This window comes from Ovis aries, chromosome 12 (assembly GCF_016772045.2).
Source record: "Ovis aries strain OAR_USU_Benz2616 breed Rambouillet chromosome 12, ARS-UI_Ramb_v3.0, whole genome shotgun sequence".
Lineage (NCBI taxonomy): Eukaryota > Metazoa > Chordata > Mammalia > Artiodactyla > Bovidae > Ovis > Ovis aries.
Genome location: NC_056065.1, coordinates 40,028,924 through 40,048,044, shown reverse-complemented (window position 1 = coordinate 40,048,044; position 19,121 = coordinate 40,028,924). Strand labels below are relative to the sequence as shown.

The window sequence follows — 19,121 nt, the reverse complement described above, 5'->3', positions numbered from 1 at the left end:
GTGAATAGAGACTTTCAAACCTGACCACTGGCTGACCTTTACTTTCTTGTTGGTTTAAGGGCAGGGTGTCTTATATAGATTTTCATGTTGGGCCTCAGCTTGTATCTGACCTCCCATGTTTTCTTATGTCCTTCCTGAAGTTTTCCCCTCTCCTGGGTGTGCTGAGAAGTAAAAGAGAAGGATAAAGCCCTCTGCACTCCACCCTCTCTCTGTTCTATTCCATCGTCAAAAGACACATGCATACACACGCACAGAGCCACACAAGATTCCTGTAAAAACTGGAACTCCTATTCTCATCACTGAGAGTGTCTGGAGCTTCCTTCCTCCTTTTACTGCTCTAGGGTGTTTTCCACTCAAAATCATTGACTTGGAAAAAAAAAGAGAGAGAGAGAGAAAAGGGAAGGGTTTTTGTCAGAACATGAGAAACAAAATTCTAAAAATAGCTCATATTCTTATATATTCCTGCAGACATGATGCAAGTGTTGTTGAGGAACTGTTGACACCAGTGGTATGATTGTGGGTCCTTTGACCTTATTTTTTCCCCCATCAATATTTTCTGAAATCTTGGTTTTGGGCAGTGACTCTTAAATGCAAGCTTGTAAACAATCACCCACAGACACTTACAAGAAAATCTTAGAGCTATAGGCTCCTATGTGTATATTTAAATAGATTAATACATATGATATAAATTTTTATAGAGATAGATACCAAGTAGGGGGCTTCCCTGGTGGCTCAGATGATAAAGAATCTGCCTGCCATGCAGGAGACTCGGGTTTGATCCCTCTACCCACTCCAGTATTCTTGCTTTGAAGCAAAGAGTCAGACACAACTTAGTGACTGAAAAACAACATACCAGTTGGGCGCTTATTTGCTATAGGTATATCTTTAAATTTTCCTGGTGTGGTGAAGGGGATTTAAGGAGATAGAGATGGGATAAGTGCAATTAGGAGAAAATTTAAAATTTAGGGGTTGGCTGGATGATGTTGATAAAATTGGATACAACTCAATTTGGGCTTCCCTGGTGGCTCAGATGATAAAGAATCTGCCTGCAATGTGGGAGACCTGGGTTCAATCTCTGGTCAATAAGCTCCCCTGGAGAAGGGAATGGCTATCTACTTCAGTATACTTCCCTGGAGAATTCCATGGACAGAGGAGCCTAGTGGGCTACAGTCCATGCAGGTCACAAAGAGTCAGAGAGAACTGTGAGCAACTAACACTTTTACACTTTCGGTAGGTTTTAGGAGGCTCAAGATATCAAGATAATTCATTGGTCCATTCACTTATTCAACTAATACTTCTATCTTTCTCCTCTAACAAAAAGGATTAAAGCAGCTGAATTGTATTTATTGTGTTTACTGGCAAGGATTATATATACTATTCTGGAAAACATAAGATTATGTCACAACTGTTCAGAAGTTCAAAGCTCTTAGGGAAGGAAAACATGTACCTGAGAAAGTTAAAACAATATAAGGCTTTATCAGAGATACTGGCCCTGAGTTTTACCTCATTTCCCCAACCCATATGTTATGATATGACCAGAATTTGCTTTCTAAACTGAAAATCTCATCACATAAATCTGCTTTAAACTATTTGTTGGTTCTGTTACTTATTGGAGAAAGTTGAAGTGCCTTAGCATTGTACAAAGTGTCCATCAATTTGTTCCAAACTACTTCTCTGGAGTCATCTCCAGTCACCACAGTTCCTTCCTGGGATGGGGTGGGAGCTTCCTGAGAATCATGACTAGGTCTTACTCATCTTTGACCTCCCAGTGTCATGGCGGAGGCTTCGGGAGCACTTTATTTTTAATTAGTAGAGCCTTTCCCATACATCAGTCTCTTCTCTAAACTATATTATTGTGGTACTTAACACATACAGAAAACTTCATAAAACAAATGAAAACCCAGGTAATTTAACACTTAATTAAAAAACTAGAACTTTGCTGGCTCACCAGAAGTTCTTTTCACAGCCTTTCCTAATCACGATCCATTTTCTCTCACCAAAGATAACCACTCACCACACCTATTTACCTGTTCTCAGCTCAAGCCATAATCTCCACACCCCACCTCACTTCTGGGATATTCCCTGACCTCATACAGACCTCTGAGAACTTCCTTGGTCTCTGATCTTTAAGGCACCTATTTTAATAGCATTCATTTGGCATCTAGTCACCTCAGTTCATTTCAGTCACTCAGTCGTGTCCGAATCTTTGTGACCCCATGGACTATAGTACTCCAGGCTTCCCTGTCCATCACTAACTCCCGAAGCCTACTCAAACTCATGTCCGTTGCGTAGGTGATGCCATCTAACCATCTCATCCTCTATTGTCCCCTTCTCCTCCTGCCTTCAATCTTTCCCAGCATCAGGGCCTTTTCCAATGAGTCAGTTCTTCTCTTTAGATGGCCAAAGTATCTGAGCCACAAGGGAAGCCCTCTAGTCACCTAAAGCATCTCAAATAAACTATTATGTATTTTGTAAAGTTACATTTATGGTGTTCTTCTTGTAGTGTTTGTATCATTTTGCTTTCACTGTAGATATCATTATCTGTTCAGGTACTTATTATTATTATTATTTAAAAAAATTTTTTGTTTTTACTTTATTTTACTTTACAATGCTTTATTGGTTTTGCCATACAGTGACGTGAATCCGCCACGGGTGTACATGAGTTCCCAATCCTGAACCCCCCTCCTACCTCCCACCCCATATCATCTCTCTGGATCATCCCCATGCACCAGCCCCAAGCATCTTGTATCCTGTATTGAACATAGACTGGCAATTCATCTCTTACATGATAGAATACATGTTTCAATGCCATTCTCCCAAATAATCCCACCCTCTCCCTCTCCCTCTCCCTCAGAGTCCAAAAGTCTGTTCTATACATCTGTGTCTCTTTTGCTGTCTCGCATACAGGGTTATGGTTACCATCTTTCTAAATTCCATATATATGTATCAGTATACTGTATTGGTGTTTTTCTTTCTGGCTTACTTCACTCTGTCTAATAGGCTCCAGTTTCATCCACCTCATTAGAACTGATTCAAAGGTATTCTTTTTAATGGCTGAGTAATACTCCATTGTGTATATGTACCACAGCTTTCTTATCCATTCGTCTGCTGGTGGACATCTAGGTTGCTTCCATGTCTTGGCTATTATAAACAGTGCTGCAATGAACATTGGGGTACATGCATCTCTTTCAATTCTGGTTTCCTCAGTGTGTATGCCCAGTAGTGGGATTGCTGGGTCATAAGGCAGTTCTATTTGCAATTTTTTAAGGAATCTCCACACTGTTCTCCATTGTGGCTGTACTAGTTTGCATTCCCACCAACAGTGTAAGAGGGTTCCCTTTTCTCCACACCCTCTCCAGCATTTATTGCTTATAGAGTTTTGGATTGCAGCCGTTCTGACTGGTGTGAAATGGTACCTCATTGTGGTCTTGATTTGCATTTCTCTGATAATGAGTGATGTTGAGCATCTTTTCATGTGTTTGTTAGCCATCCGTATGTCTTCTTTGGAGAAATGTCTGTTTAGTTCTTTGGCCCATTTTTTGATTGGGTCATTTATTTTTCTGGAATTGAGCTGCATAAGTTGCTTGTATATTTTTGAGATTAGCTGTTTGTCAGTTGCTTCATTTGCTATTATTTTCTCCCATTCTGAAGGCTGTCTTTTCACCTTGCTTATACTTTCCTTTGTTGTACAGAAGCTTTTAATTTTAATTAGATCCCATTTGTTTATTTTTGCTTTTATTTCCAGTATTCTGGGAGGTGGATCATAGAGGATCCTGCTGTGATTTATGTCAGAGAGTGTTTTGCCCATGTTCTCCTTTAGGAGTTTTATAGTTTCTGACCTTATGTTTAGATCTTTAATCCATTTTGAGTTCATTTTTGTGTATGGTGTTAGAAAGTGTTCTAGTTTCATTCTTTTACAAGTGGTTGACCAGTTTCCCCAGCACCACTTGTTAAAGAGATTGTCTTTAATCCATTGTATATTCTGGCCTCCTTTGTTGAAGATAAGGTGTCCATAGGTGTGTGGATTTATGTCTGGGCTTTCTATTTTGTTCCATTGATCTATATTTCTGTCTTTATGCCAGTACCATACTGTCTTGATGACTGTGGCTTTGTAGTAGAGCCTGAAGTCAGGCAGGTTGATTCCTCCAGTTCCATTCTTCTTTCTCAAGATTGCTTTGGCTATTCGAGGTTTTTTGTATTTCCATATAAATTGTGAAATTACCTGTTCTAGCTCTGTGAAAAACATCGCTGGTAGCTTGATAGGGATTGCATTGAATCTGTAGATTGCTTTGGGTAGTATATTCATTTTCACTATACTGATTCTTCCGATCCATGAACATGGTATATATCTCCATCTATTAGTGTCCTCTTTGATTTCTTTCACCAGTGTTTTATAGTTTTCTATATATAGGTCTTTAGTTTCTTTAGGTAGATATATTCCTAAGTATTTTATTCTTTTCATTGCAATGGTGAATGGAATTGTTTCCTTAATTTCTTTTTCTACTTTCTCATTATTAGTGTATAGGAATGCAAGGGATTTCTGTGTGTTGATTTTATATCCTGCAACTTTACTATATTCATTGATTAGCTCTAGTAATTTTCTGGTGGAGTCTTCATGGTTTTCTATGTAGAGGATCATGTCATCTGCAAACAGTGAGAGTTTTACTTCTTCTTTTCCAATTTGGATTCCTTTAATTTCTTTTTCTGCTCTGATTGCTATGGCCAAAACTTCCAAAACTCTGTTGAATAGTAGTGGTGAAAGTGGGCACCGTTGTCTTGTTCCTGACTTTAGGGGAAATGCTTTCAATTTTTCACCATTGAGGATAATGTTTGCTGAGGGTTTGTTATATCACTGATGAACATAGATGCAAAAATCCTCAACAAAATTCTTGCAATCAGAACCCAACAACACATTAAAAGGTCATACACCATGACCAAGTGGGCTTTATCCCAGGGATGCAAGGATTCTTCAATATCTGCAAATCAATCAATGTAATTCACCACATTAACAAATTGAAAAATAAAAGCCATATGATTATCTCAATAGATGCAGAGAAGGCCTTCGACAAAATTCAACATCCATTTATGATAAAAACTCTCCAGAGAGCAGGAATAGAAGGAACATACCTCAACATAATAAAAGCTATATATGTTCAGGTACTTTTAAATGTCTATAGTCTATTGCTATTGTCTATGTTCTAAATTTATAGTTAAGATCTCATTATAGATGCTTAATAAATATTTATTGACCAATATCAAAGCCTGTAAGAGAGATTTACTCAACCTGATAAAGAGCCAAAGAGAGGAAGAAAGCATGATATTGTTCTAATGTAGTGGACATAAGTCTTCAAGAGTTTCACACACTGAAAATCATAATTTCTCTATGCCTTATTCTTCATTTTCTCAAACCAGAGAAAGTGTTAGGAAATCCAATATGCTTCTGATATAATCTTCATACAGATTAAGGTTTTGAGTAAAGAAGACATTTAGGATCAAGCAACACCTGTCCTCTTTAGCATTTTACTTGAGAGGAAACATAACTAAAATATGAGCCAGACTATCGGCTGAACTCCTGACATGGATATTCCAGCAACATTCCACATTGCCAGGAAAACTAGAAGAGATGACACAGAAAATCCTTTCCTACTTTATGATGGCATGGATAAATGAAAACCATTGCCAATCTAAATGCAGTGATTAATTGTCTATGGTTTTATTTAGAAATTCAGTTGGTGCTGAAAGCTCAGGTCTAGAACACAGGGTTGTAATTCAGATATCTCCCACATTCCACTCAGTGAATATAGTTAACACTTTTAGTGAACCTATTTCCATCTTTTCTACTTTTAGATGGAATAATAAACGTTAAACATACAAACTTGCATTATCTTTCCTTGCTTTGCATGTACTGTCAGTGACCATCCCCCTCCTACCCCTGCCATTGTCACCTATAATTTTCTTACAGGATTTGACTCATTCTTTGAGATGCAAATAAAACATATTCTTCTATATGAAATCTACCTTGCTCTCTCATGAAAATTAGAGAGCTCAAGGTAGACTTCATATAGAAATTTAAGGGCTTTGTTTATTCTGCCTGACAACAGTTTTTTTCCCCTTAAAATACTCAACACATTGTATTTCACTGTATTTATCTGCCACACAGAATTATAAGCACCTCAACGCTAAGGGTTGGGTTTTATTTAGTCCTAGACCTATTGTGAAGTGAAGTGAAGTGAAGTGAAGTGAAGTGAAGTGAAGTGAATTGAAGTCGCTCAGTCGTGTCCAACTCTTTGCGGCCCCATGGACTGTAGCCCACCAGGTTCCTCCTTCCATGGGATTCTCCAGACAAGAATACTGGAGCAGGTTGCCATTTCCTTCTCCTATCATAGGTATTTAATAATTTGAATAAAAAGTACAGGGTAGTAAAATTTGAGACAAAATCAAAAGTAATAAACAGTGTCAGAGTTAATACCTTCTGTTTTCCAGTGACTAGATTAGATTCTGAGAAAAGGCAAACAAAAACACAGAACAGGCATTCAGGAGCTCATAGTCCAGTAGGGAAAGGAGAAAAGTAAGTGAACACATGCAATATTGTTGGCAGGAGGGAGATAGAGATGGGTGGGATGCTGTGGGAGCCTAGAGAACTGCTGTGTGACTCAGGAGGGAAAGTAGGAGACAGATGTTCAAGGTTGATCATAGCCCTAGCTCTTCTATTGGGTGTACCAGAGAGGAAAAGAGAAAGAAGAGGAGAACAGGAGGGGAGAGCTGAACTGTGTTCAACTATAAGGGAGAGTCTCATACTTCTGTGTGACTGAAAAAAAGTAAAAAGATGCAATCGGATCACAAGTGAACTTGTACTAGTACTTAGATGTGTAAAGAAACTTAGCTTCTTTATTTTCTAATACATGACTGATCTTCTTTACAGTCTCCTCACATCCCATCAGGAGGGGAAGACAAACACTTTCAGCTTCCTATTTCTTGCATCATAGGCTATACTAGTTTTAACAGTGTATTTTTAATGACTGAGTCTCTTTCGGATAAATACTTTTCAAATTTCCTCTCCCCATCTCTACTCCTGCCTCCCTTCCTTCCCTGCTGACACCCTCCCACCCCCCCGCCCCCCACCAAGGGCAACACAGAAGACAAATGACTGGAAATCAGATAGAATTCTGTAGAATCTTACTGATCTCTTCTGGGTCGTGTCATGGGGCAGTCACTCAGTCTTTCAGGTATAACTTGTTATGTCTGACCTTTTGGAGGATATGCAAGCATCTGTGACTAGAATACACAGTCTAGGGCATTTATATGATATTTTGGGTGTGGCAGTCACTTCATTCAGACCCTGCGTCTTAGCCAGTATGCTGCTCCAATTAGTACCTTAGTATCAAGTCACATGTTTGAGTACGAAGTACAGGCCTTGGGGGAAAAGGGAAAGATTCTTTAAGACAATCTTTCTGGCCACTCTTCACCAGGATCTTCGGGCATATGCATCTGGATCTCTCTACTGGGCTCTTTCCTTGGGGTTTATCTTGAGTGGGAGAAAGGAAGAAATGAAAGATCTCTCCATAGTACTTAGTCAGCTCACTTTTCTTTCCCATCATCTGCCAGGACAGAAGGGGCAATTGATCTACTTCTTTCTGGTACAGATTTCTCTTATATAATATCCTTCTTCTTCTTTCTTAATAGAAGGAGGAGTATTTCCATATATGGGAGAAACTATAATTTGAAAAGAAACTCTAAACTCTGAGTTGGCCAGGTCTGTCTCTTGATAAAGCACAAGGGGACACTGTTTTAACACTCTCACATATGATTCTAAATACAAGGGCACAACCAGGATAAAAAAGTAACAAAATAGAAAAGTGTTCTGGAATGGCAGAGTGAGATAGTTGGTGAAACTCTCTATTCACATAAACAGAAGATACTGGCAAAACAACTAAAATCCTTTCATAACTTTAGAAATTAAGCAAAACCACAAAACAAACTGAAAATTGTTCACATGAGAGAAACTAAACTTCTGTAAGGAAGCAGTAACTATGTCATTTTAACATGAGCTATTCCTATTCCCCTTTCCTCTCCAATCAGGTAGAGGGATAGCCATGAAAAGCCAGCAGTCTTGCAGCCAATGGAGAAGAATGACCATTTCTGGAACTTGATTAAAAGGCCCATCTATATAGTACCATCAACATTTTGTCTGTATTTGAAGCTACCTGGAAAATTTTCATTCCAGGGTGTTGGACTGTTTTAGCTCAGAGCTAGCTCAGCAACAAATAAAAGCTCTATCCCCAGGATGTTACCTGCTAGTAATCTACTGGCAACATCATAGCTGTTGGTCTAAGTCTATGATTTCAGTTGAGACAAGAAGAGTATGACCAAAATTCTTACAGGAAGTCCTGGAGCTAGGTAACTAGAACTAAGGAATTAAAAGCTCCATACTTCTGAGAATCTAGAAGACAATGTGTGTGCAGGACTTGGCCTGGGAAAGAAGAAGACTCCCACTATTCTAGTCCATATTTGTCTTACACTTACATTCTGCACAAGCAGGAAGTGAAATCTAAGACTGCTTCATAAACTGTCTGAATTTTGAAGGCATGCCTTCACACACAGATCCCTTTGGCCAACGGTGAAAGACATGTAGACAAAGCATTTAAGAAAATCTCTGATAGATCATAGGTTGGCCACTAAACAATGCTAACTCTAGGGTGACTCCTAGGAATCCAGATTAAAAATAAAAACAAAAATTTAAAAGCCTAGGAGAGAACTCATTGGCCACATATTTCAAAATACTAGCAACAATAAGAAACTTTGGGTAGGGTGATCTGATATCATAGTTGTTATACTAGTCAATATACTATTTAAAGTCTCCAGTTTCAGACTTTATGAGACATGCACAGAACAAAATAAAATATGGCACATATATAGGAAAAGAAAGGAAGCCAAGGAAAATGTCCCTGAAGGGGAAATGTTGGTAGACTTAGTAGCCAATGACTTTAAACCAATCATTCTAAATATATTAAAATAACAAAATAATTAAAAGAAAGCATGACAATGATATCTTATCAATTAGAGAATATCAATAAAGAGAGAGTTAAAAAAAAAAAAACCTCGTAGACATTCTGGAGTTGAGATGTACAATCCCCCAAATAACAAATGTTTACTAGAGGTGCTAAAAAAAATAAATTTGAGCTTACTGAAGAAAGAATAAGTCAACTTGAAGATAGGTGAGTTGAAATTATCCAGTCTTAGGAACAACAACAAAAAGAATGAAGAAGAAATAAACAGCACCTCAGAGAGACTGCGTCCACAGGGATACAATCAAGTATATGAACATATGCAAAATGAATATCTCAGAAGGAGAGATGAGATAAAGGGACCAAAAGAATATTTGAAGAAGTAATGGCCCCAAACTTCCCAAATTTGATGAAAATCACCAATCTACACATCTTAGAAACTGGATGTACTGTAAGATAAACTCTAAATGATCTACACAGAGACACATCATAATGAAACTTTAGAAAGCCAAAGACAAAGAGAATCTTGAAAGCCCAAGAGAAGTGACTCATAACATACAAGGAATCCTCATTAGAAACCATGGAGACCAGAAGATGAGGTGAGATGATATATTCAACGTACTAAAGAAATAGACTGTCAATGAAGAATTCTATATCCAGCAAAACTATTCTTCAAAAATGAAGGAGAAACAAAGATATTCCCAGATAAACAAACTCTGAGACAATTTGTCACTAGCAGAGTTATTTAACAAAAAATACTAAAGGGATCCCTTCAGGCTGAAATAACAGAACACTAGATTATAACTCAAACCTACACGAAGAAATAAAGAGCACTGGAAAAGGTAAGTACATAGCTAACTATAAAAGACAATATAAACATATTTTTTGTTTTTATGCTTTTTTATTTTATATTATTTAAAAGACAACCGCATAAGGAAATAAGTATAAAACTATTTTATTTGGAATGTGTAAATATATCACTTCTTGGTCTTTTGGCTAAGATCAAGTGTGGAATGTGTAAATATATAATTTGTATAAAAGAAAGAATAAAGATAAGCATAAAGAAAGGGAAAAGGATCAGAGGTATTTTGGAGCAACATACCATTGAAATAAAGTTAGTATTAGCTTGATCTAGGTTGTCTTAAATTAGTTTATGTGCTGCTGAAGCAAGCACAGACTGTTTTAAATTAGAATGCTAATTTTAATCCCTATGACACCCACTATTAAAATAACTTAAAAATCACAGAAACAATAGGAGACTCAAACTGATATAGTAGAAGGTATGTATTTAACACAAAAGAAGGCAGTTACAGAGGAAAAGAGGAACAGAAAGATATAAAACATATAAAAAACAGGTAGCAAAATGGCAGACATAAATCCTACCTTATCAGTAATTACAGTAAGTAGATTAAACACTTCAATCAAAAGGCATAGGTAGACAGAATATTTAAGAAAACATAATTCATTTATGTATTTTCTATAAGAAATATGTTTTAGATTCAATCAAATAAGTTTGAAAGTTAAAAAATAGAAAACAATATACAAAGCAAAGAAAAACTAAAAGAGAGCTGGGATGGCTACACAATATCAGACAAATAAGATTTTAAGGCAAAACTTGTTACTGAAAAAAAGGACATTTTAGAGTAAAATCATCAATCCATCAAGAAGACATCACAAAGAGTAAAACACTTAGGAATAAATGTAACAAAAGGAGTACAGGAATGAATCTAACAAGAAGTACAAGACTTGTACATTGAAAACTACAAAACATTGTTGAAAAAACTGTAAAAATTTAGATAAATGGAAAGACATCCTATGTTTATATATTGGAAGAATTAATAGTGTTACAATGGCAATATAACAATGGGGACTATCAATATTTGTATTGATCCACAGATTCATTACAATCCCTATCAAAACCCCAGATTCCTCATTGCAGAAATTGGCAAGGTGATGTGAACATTTTATGGAAATAAAAGGGATAGGATATTGCCAAAAGAATCTTGTAAAAAAAGAAAAAAAATTGGAAAACTCATACTTCCCTGCTTCAAAATTTACTTCAAAGTTACAGTAATCAAGATAGTATGGTACTGGCATAAGAATAGAAATATTGATTTATTATAATTGAGAGTCCAGATATTAGCTCTTATGTTTATAATCAGTGATTTTTTTCTTTAAGAAGGGTGCCAAAATAATTCAGTGAGAAAATATAATCTTTTCAACAAATGGTTCTGGGACATCTGAATATTCACATGGAACAGTGTAAAGCTTGATCTCTGCCTCACATTGTTATAAAAAATGAACTCAGAGTGGGTCATAGACTTAAATATGAGCTAAAACTATAAAGCTTGTAGAAGAAAACTTAGTAATTCTGTGACCTTGTGTTAGACAACATTTTCTTAGATATGATGCCCAAAGCCATAAATAACAGAAGAAAAAGAAGATAAATGGGATTTCATTAAAATTAAAAACATTTGCTTTAAAGGACATGGTCAAGGGAATGAGGACAACCCACAGACTGAAAGAAAATATAAATTATATCTCTGCTAAAGGATTTGTATCCAGAATATATTTTTAATAAAGCTTACAACTCAATAATAAAAAGAGGAATAAATTCTCTAATGAAAAGAGAAGCCAGTTATAAAAGAGCACAGGATTTGGATAGACATTTCTTCAATAATAATATAGTAATAGCCAACAAAAATGTGAAAAGATGCTTGACATCAGTAGTCGTTAGGTAAATGTCAATCAAAACTATAATCACTTCATACCCACTGTACTGTGAAGTTGCTCAGTCATGTCCGACTCTTTGTGACCCCATGGACCATAGCCTACCAGGCTCCTCCATCCATGGGATTTTCCAGGCAAGAATACTGGAGTGGGTTGCCATTTCCTTCTCCAGAGATCTTCCCAACCCAGGGACTGAACCCAGATCTCCCACATTGTAAGCACACGTTTTTACTGTCTGAGCCATCAGGGAAGCCATACCCACTAGGATGGTGAAATTAAAAAAGACAAATAATAGCAAATGTTTTGCTAACAGAAATGTAAAATGGTGTACCTACTTTGGAAAACAGTTTGATAGTTCCTCATATTATTAATCAGAGTTACCATACAGCCCAGCCATTTTGTTCTTAGATGTATACCCAAGAGAAATGAAGAAGGAAGACATGTGTCTTCACAAAAACGCATTCACAAATGCTCATAATAGCCAAAAAGTGGAAACAACTCAAATGTTCTTCAACTGATGAATGGATAAACAAATGTGGTATATCTATAGTGTAATATATTTAGCCAGAAAAACAAATGAAGTACTGATACATGCTATAAAGTGGAAGAATCTTGAATAAGCATTAAGTAAAAGAGCTAATCACAAAAGACCAAATACTCTATGATACCATTTATGTGATGTCTACCTGTAAAAAGCCAGAATCCAGTTCAAGAGGTAAAGTGTTTATTTGGGATCAAAGAATTGCAATTTGAGTTACATAGATTTAGGTAAAAATCCAAATGGTATTCTGATTACAGGATAGGGGATCAGAGTTTTTATGGGGAAAAGAGAGGAAGATATGATTTTTTAAGTTTGCAAATTTTATTTTTTATTTTATTTACTTTTTAAAAAATTACGGTGTTTTTAAAAAGTTAATTGGTGCAAGATGAGGTAATTAATCTGAAGTCTTATTTGGTAAAAGATGGTTTGTACTTTGTTGATTGGTCAGGTGAAAGGCATTAAGTAAAAGTTCATTTTTATCAGTCCTTTCAAGGATATTCTTGTTCTTGCTGATTCTTGGAACATTGATGCTCTGGCCTAGTTCAGAGTTTCAGAAAACAGGATATACAATGCAGGTCTTCTGGAATGGTTCCTCCAGCTCTCTTTTAAATAGCTCTTCTTATATTGTGTGGTTTAGTCACCAAGTCATGTCTGACTCTTGTGACCCTGTGAACTATAGCCCGTCAGGCTCCTTTTTCCATGGGATTTTCCAGGCAAGAATACTGGAATGGTTTGCCATTTCCTTCTCCAAAAGTGAAAGTTGCTCAGTCGTGTCCGACTCTTTGTGAGCTGAATTCTCCAGGCCAGGCTACTGGAGTGAGTAGCCTTTCCCTTCTCCAGGGGATCTTTCCAACCTAGGGGTCGAACACAGGCCTCCGACATTGCAGGCGGATTCTTTACCAGCTGAGCCACAAGGGAAGCCCATTGTATGTACTGGGTATATTGTGTAGTAAGATGAAGATGGTGTGAAATGAGATTTTGGTGGTGGTTGCACAATTCTGTACTATACAAAAGACCACAAAGCGGCATGCTTTAAATGAGTAGATTTTATGGTATGTGAATTATATATCAATAAATTTAAGAGAAAGAGATAAGTGTGTCACAAAAATGTGACAGGTTGTAGGGGGAGTCATGAAATCTCAAGCTCATCATCTCAGAGAGCATGGCTCTGTTAACTAGGTGTTTCTGAAAAATCACTAATAGAGTAGGTAAGTTTCTTTGCTAATATCTACTTAGAAGCCAAAATTTATCCAGATTTTTCTATTTCAGTGTAAAATTTTATTTTAATTTTAAACTATTAAACTAAATCATAAAGCCTTCAGATGATATTTCAAATGTCAAAATATCTTTACACTTGTCATTTTATTTGACCAGAAAGACATATATTATTAATGGTTTAAGAAATTTTTAATTTTTTCTGCATCAAGATATTTTATAAGAATTATAACAAAGAGGCACAAATAATTGATTTAGAAAGACTTTCAATAGTGTTTTCCTAATGTGGCACCCAGTCCCATCACTTCATGGCAAATAGATGGGGAAATAGTGGAAACGGTGGCTGACTTTATTTTTCTGGGCTCTAAAATCACTGCAGATGGTGATTGCAGCCATGAAATTAAAAGACGCTTACTCCTTGGAAGGAAAGTTATGACCAACCTAGACAGCATATTAAAAAGCAGAGACATTACTTTGTCAACAAAGGTCTGTCTAGTCAAGGCTATGGTTTTTCCAGTGGTCATGTATGGATGTGAGAGTTGGACTATACAGAAAGCTGAGTACCAAAGAATTGATGCTTTTGAACTGTGGTGTTGGAGAAGACTCTTGAGAGTCCCTTGGACTGCCAGGAGATCCAACCAGTCCATCCTAAAGGAGATCAGTCCTGGTGTTCATTGTAAGGACTGATGTTTAAGCTGAAACTCCAATACTTTGGCCACCTGATGGGAAGAACTGACTCATTTGAAAAGACTTTGATGCTGGGAAAGATTGAGGGCAGGAGGAGAAGGGGACGACAGAGGATGAGATGGTTGGATGACATCACCGACTCAATGGACATGAGTTTGAGTAAGCTCCAGGAGTTGGTGATGGACAGAGAGGCCTGGCGTGCTGCAGTTCATGGGGTCACAAAGAGTGACTGAACTGAACTGAATGTGTGTCAAGAACATCAGCTTTGCTAAGTGTTTGGCAAGGGGAGGGAAAAGGTAGGGGCACATGGGAAAGGCAGAGATCAACAGTCAAAAATGTTTGGGCATCTATGTACATTCTTGGAAATTGAATGGGCATGGAGCATTACAGCCTATGGAAAGTTATTCACACTCAAAAATATTTCTTCAATGTCTCATAAGTATCAGCCACTGTTCAGTCACTGGGGACACAACAGAGAACAAAGACACAATTCTTCATCTGATGGGGTTTTCATTTGATTGTTGTACAGAAAATTCTATTTTAATTTAGTATTTTAAGTATTTCTCAACTGATTTGATCACAGAATAGCGTTTTCAAGGAATATCCACTAACATTTTGCAGAACACATTTTGCTAAATACAGGTCTACATCTATATATACCAACCTTTTAAAAGAAATGCTGTAACATGGTCAAGGGGAAAAGCAGCATATGTAGACATCCAGAGTTATACATGAACTCTGGTTTTAGACCTTGGTATTATCAAAAGGCAAAGGGAATTGAAACTTTATACCCTGAAGGAATATGATGGGATGGCTTCATTAAAAAGGGAGGCTTGGAAAGAAAACAAAAGACATACACAATTAAAATATTCGTAAACATATTTTAGGTGACCCAGTTTCCAGATCTTTTCAATTAGGAACAAGTTGAGACAATCAAATGCAATTAATTAGGGTTTTAGCAGCAGCTGCAGAGAGGAGCCAGGGACATGTGTATGAAATTAAGATCTCATCTGAGAAATCTGAGTGTAAGGAATTGTAAATTTCCCCTTTTAACTACTGGGAAATTATAAAGGAATTATAAATTCCTTCTTAAGAAATGTACAAGTGACAGTAACTACTAGAAATTTAAGTACAGCGTAGGTTGGGCTGGATAAAGTTAAGGCTAGAGGAAATGGCAACTCACTCCAGTACTCGTGCCTGGAGAATCCCACAGATGGAGGAGCCTGGTAGGCTACAGTCCATGGAGCCTCAAAGAATCTGACATGACTGAACAACTTCACTTTCACTTTTTACTTTCATGCATTGGAGAAGGAAATGGCAACCCACTCCAGTGTTCTTGCCTAGAGAATCCCAGGGACGGGGGAGCCTGGTAGGCTGCCGTCTATGGGGTCGCACAGAGTTGGACAAGAGTGAAGTAACTTAGCAGCAGCAGCAGCAGAGCAAATTTGAAGATAAAAGGTACTATCCTCAAAGACAATATTAAAAGTCATGTCTTTCCTATTGTGTGTGTGTGTTAGTTGCTCCATCACATCCAACCCTTTGCAACCCTGTGGACTGTAACCTGCCAGGCTCCTCCATCTGGAGTTTTCTAGGCAAGAATGCTGGAGGGGGTTGCCCTGCCCTCCTCCAGGGGATCTTCCTGACCCAGAGATCAAACCCAGATCTACATTGCAGGCAGGTTCTTTACTGTCTCAGTGACCAGGGAAGCCCAACCTTCCTATTGATTCTTATTAAAAAAATCTTCTTTACACTTAACATTCTTTACTATAAAAATTTCAGTTTCATGTAAATGGAATCAAACAATATGAATGTAGCCTTTTGTGTCTTTATTTCACTTAGCATACTATTTTCAAGGTTCATCTGTATTTTAGCATATATTGGAATTTCATCCCCTTGGAAGCCTGGATAATATTCCATTGTGCATATATATTATACACCGTATTTTGTTTTTCCATGTATCTGCTGATGGACATTTGAACTGTTTCCATGTTCTGGTCGTTGTGCATAAAGCTGCCATGAAAATTGGTACACAAGTATCTGTTTGAATATCTGCTTTCAGTTCTTTGGGGTATATATTTAGAAGTAGAATTGTTGGATAATATGGTAATTCTATGGTTAACTTTTTGAGGAACTGTCAAACTGTGTTCCCACACCACCAGCACCGTGTTACATTCTCACCAGGAAGGTACAAGGCTTACAATTCTTCCACGTCCTTGCTGTTTGATCAGGCTGCTCAAGATGGCTGTTCTCTTGCTCTCTGTACACCCCCTGCCTGACCAGTGTCTTCTTTATTTACAGGCTACTCCCCTGACTGACCTTCCTACTGCCCCAGACTCCAGCTAATGATTGGTTTAACTTTAGCTGCCATGATAGTTTATTAAAGGGGTGGTGAGAGGCATGCCCCTTTGCTGGTTTCCCTGGTAACCAATGACCCAACCAGATGTCAATTCCCCTTATAAACAGTACACCACCCCCACCCCTCTCCCTTCAGCAGAAGCCTGTTGCTGTGTCCCGCCTGTCTGCTGCAGACTCTTGCCCCAGGCATATGAGTTTCTCCATCCATGAAACCGCTAATGTCTCTGTCACTGACTCTGGGTTCTTTTTTTGGTCGCAGGATAGGCAAGTACAGGGTTTGCAGGCTTGTGGGGTGCAGCCCAACAACTTGCAGAGCCAGCAAGGAGAAGGAGAAAATTCCTGTAAGTGCTGAGATATTGGTTGCGTAATGGAAAGTTTTGGGGGCTATTCACTAATATTTGGGACCAAAAGTGGTGTGGGAAATCTGTCTACCAGTGTGTAGGGTCCTGTGGTGTCTGTCCTTGATGAATGGGGGCCTCCAAGGGAGTATGGAGGACTCATAGACAACCCCTAAGGCCATTGCAGAAACATTGGCTGGCTTTTTGGTTGAGGGGAAAAAGCGGCCCCAGCTGTGGGCTGGCCATTGCTCTTTATATTAAGAAAGGTCACAGAGGCTGAGCTAACAGCTTAGGTGAAGATTAACTAAATGCTGGTTCTTGGTCCTCTGAAAGCGAGGTGAATGAATGATATGTTTTATTGTCCATTACTTTTTTTTTGTTTAAACTGTAAAAAATTGCTGAAAATGTCCAAGATGGGACTCTTTTTTGATATTCTAAAATTGGTTTTTGTATGTGTCTTTAGAGGAAATTAGCTATCTAGACGGAATTGATATTTCTCTTCTTGAGCCTTTGAGATGTAAATAATCTACTTGGGCTCTCAGAAATTTAATCGCTGAGAGTGAGGAAAAAAAAAGTCCTTTAAAAACTCTGTAAGAATAATTGTATTTTGGGTGTGTCTGTCTAAAATAATCTCTCCGGATTCTGGTAACTTGAAACCAAACTAAGTTAAATAAAGAGAATTGACTATTTGGGTCATTTCGAATAGTACAAAACATTGGAACATTAATTTGTAGTGTAGATTTATCTACCTTTACTTTCTTAGGCAACTAAAGCATAAGTTTTCCAAATAGTAAATGCTGGTACGACAAACAGTGTACAATTACTTGCTTTTTGGTTTTTGCCAGATTAAGATTTTTAAGGGTTAAGATGATAATCAGTCATAATTCTGATTATTATAACCACATTTCTTTATTGATTACATTGTAATCAGATGTTTAACTATGTCTTTTAAAGTCTTTTGTCATATATAGACAGTTATGGTGGTACTCTTGATGCTGTTGCAAACATGCTTCATCTTTTTTTGGTTCTCTTTTTAAATGTACATAATTACAGAATTCAGACATGAAATTTATGCATGGAGTTTTCCATTTTTAATATTTGGTTAAACAAAATATATCATTTGTTAAAAAAAAAAAAAACCTAGCACAAGGCCAACAAAATGGAAGAAAAGCAAGAAAAACAAAAAGCCTACGGTTGCCCCTTACTGGGCATCAGGGTCAGGCCTGCCCCCCTTCACTAAAGGAAGCAGGGCTTTTTGCCCTGGGACATCAGCATTGATCCCTATTCCTAAGCACCAGAATTGGATATGAACAAAGAAACCAGTCCTGAACATGTTTAAGCGTAAAACTGCCTCACCTTTAAGAAGATTCACATGAAGGACCCTTTTTTTTTTTTTTTTAAATTTGGTTGCACCAGATCTTAATTGTGGTCTCTGGGATCTAGTTCTCTGACCAGGGATTGAGCCCAGGTTCACTGCACTGGGAGCTGGAATTTTAGCCACTGGACCACCAGGGAAGCTCCAGGAAGGACCTTTGGACAAGGACAAGTCTCTGATAAATTTCAGATCATACTGCTGAACTGAGTAAGAAATTAAAGAATTTAAGTGAGAGTTCTTAGCTTTACGCAACAAAGAATTCAAAAGCAAGCCAGAGAAAGTTGAAGGTGAATTTATTTAGAGAGCTACACACTGCATAGGCAGAATGTGAACCATCTCAGAAAGTGAGAACCTCCCCAGGGCCTTAAGTCCTAGGTTTCTGTGGATTAAGTAATTTCATAGGCTAATGGGTGGAAGAAAGATTCCTGCTGTTTTGGGCAAAGGTGGGGATTTCTCAGGAGTTGAATTACTACCCACTTTTGGGCTTTTGATAGTCCACCTCAGAACTGTCATGCACAAGCAGGAGTAATTTTTAGTTATACAGTGAAGGTACAGTGAGCTAAAGATCAATGACCAGACTATTCACAAAGCCACTTTGGTTTCAGGAAGTCTTTATCGCATACCAACTGCTACACCCCTTATCTAGTGTTTTTGTCCTAACCCCTTTCCCTCTTGCCTCATTCCCCCTGTGGATATTTTTTCCTGTCCCTATGGGGAGTGGAAGGACAATGTCTGTTTTCTGTAGCTGCCTTGGAGCTGGGCAGTGGTGTTGAGACTGCCTATCAGGGAGTAAAAATCTCTGGATGTCTGGTGTAGGGGCCCGAGAGGCAGGGCAGCTTCTTTAAGTCAGAAGGTGCTCTGGGCTGGAATCCTTG

General features: G+C 37.8%; 1 protein-coding gene across 1 annotated transcript in view; it reads left to right on the top strand.

Moving 5' to 3' along the window:
• Positions 1-16,678: 16,678 nt before the first annotated feature.
• Positions 16,679-19,121, top strand: part of TNFSF18 (TNF superfamily member 18) — a 97,813-nt gene continuing 95,370 nt past the window's right edge. The window contains exon 1 of the mRNA XM_060396479.1: positions 16,679-16,874. The gene's annotated coding sequence lies outside the window, so the exon portion shown is untranslated. The remainder of the gene's footprint in view (positions 16,875-19,121) is intronic.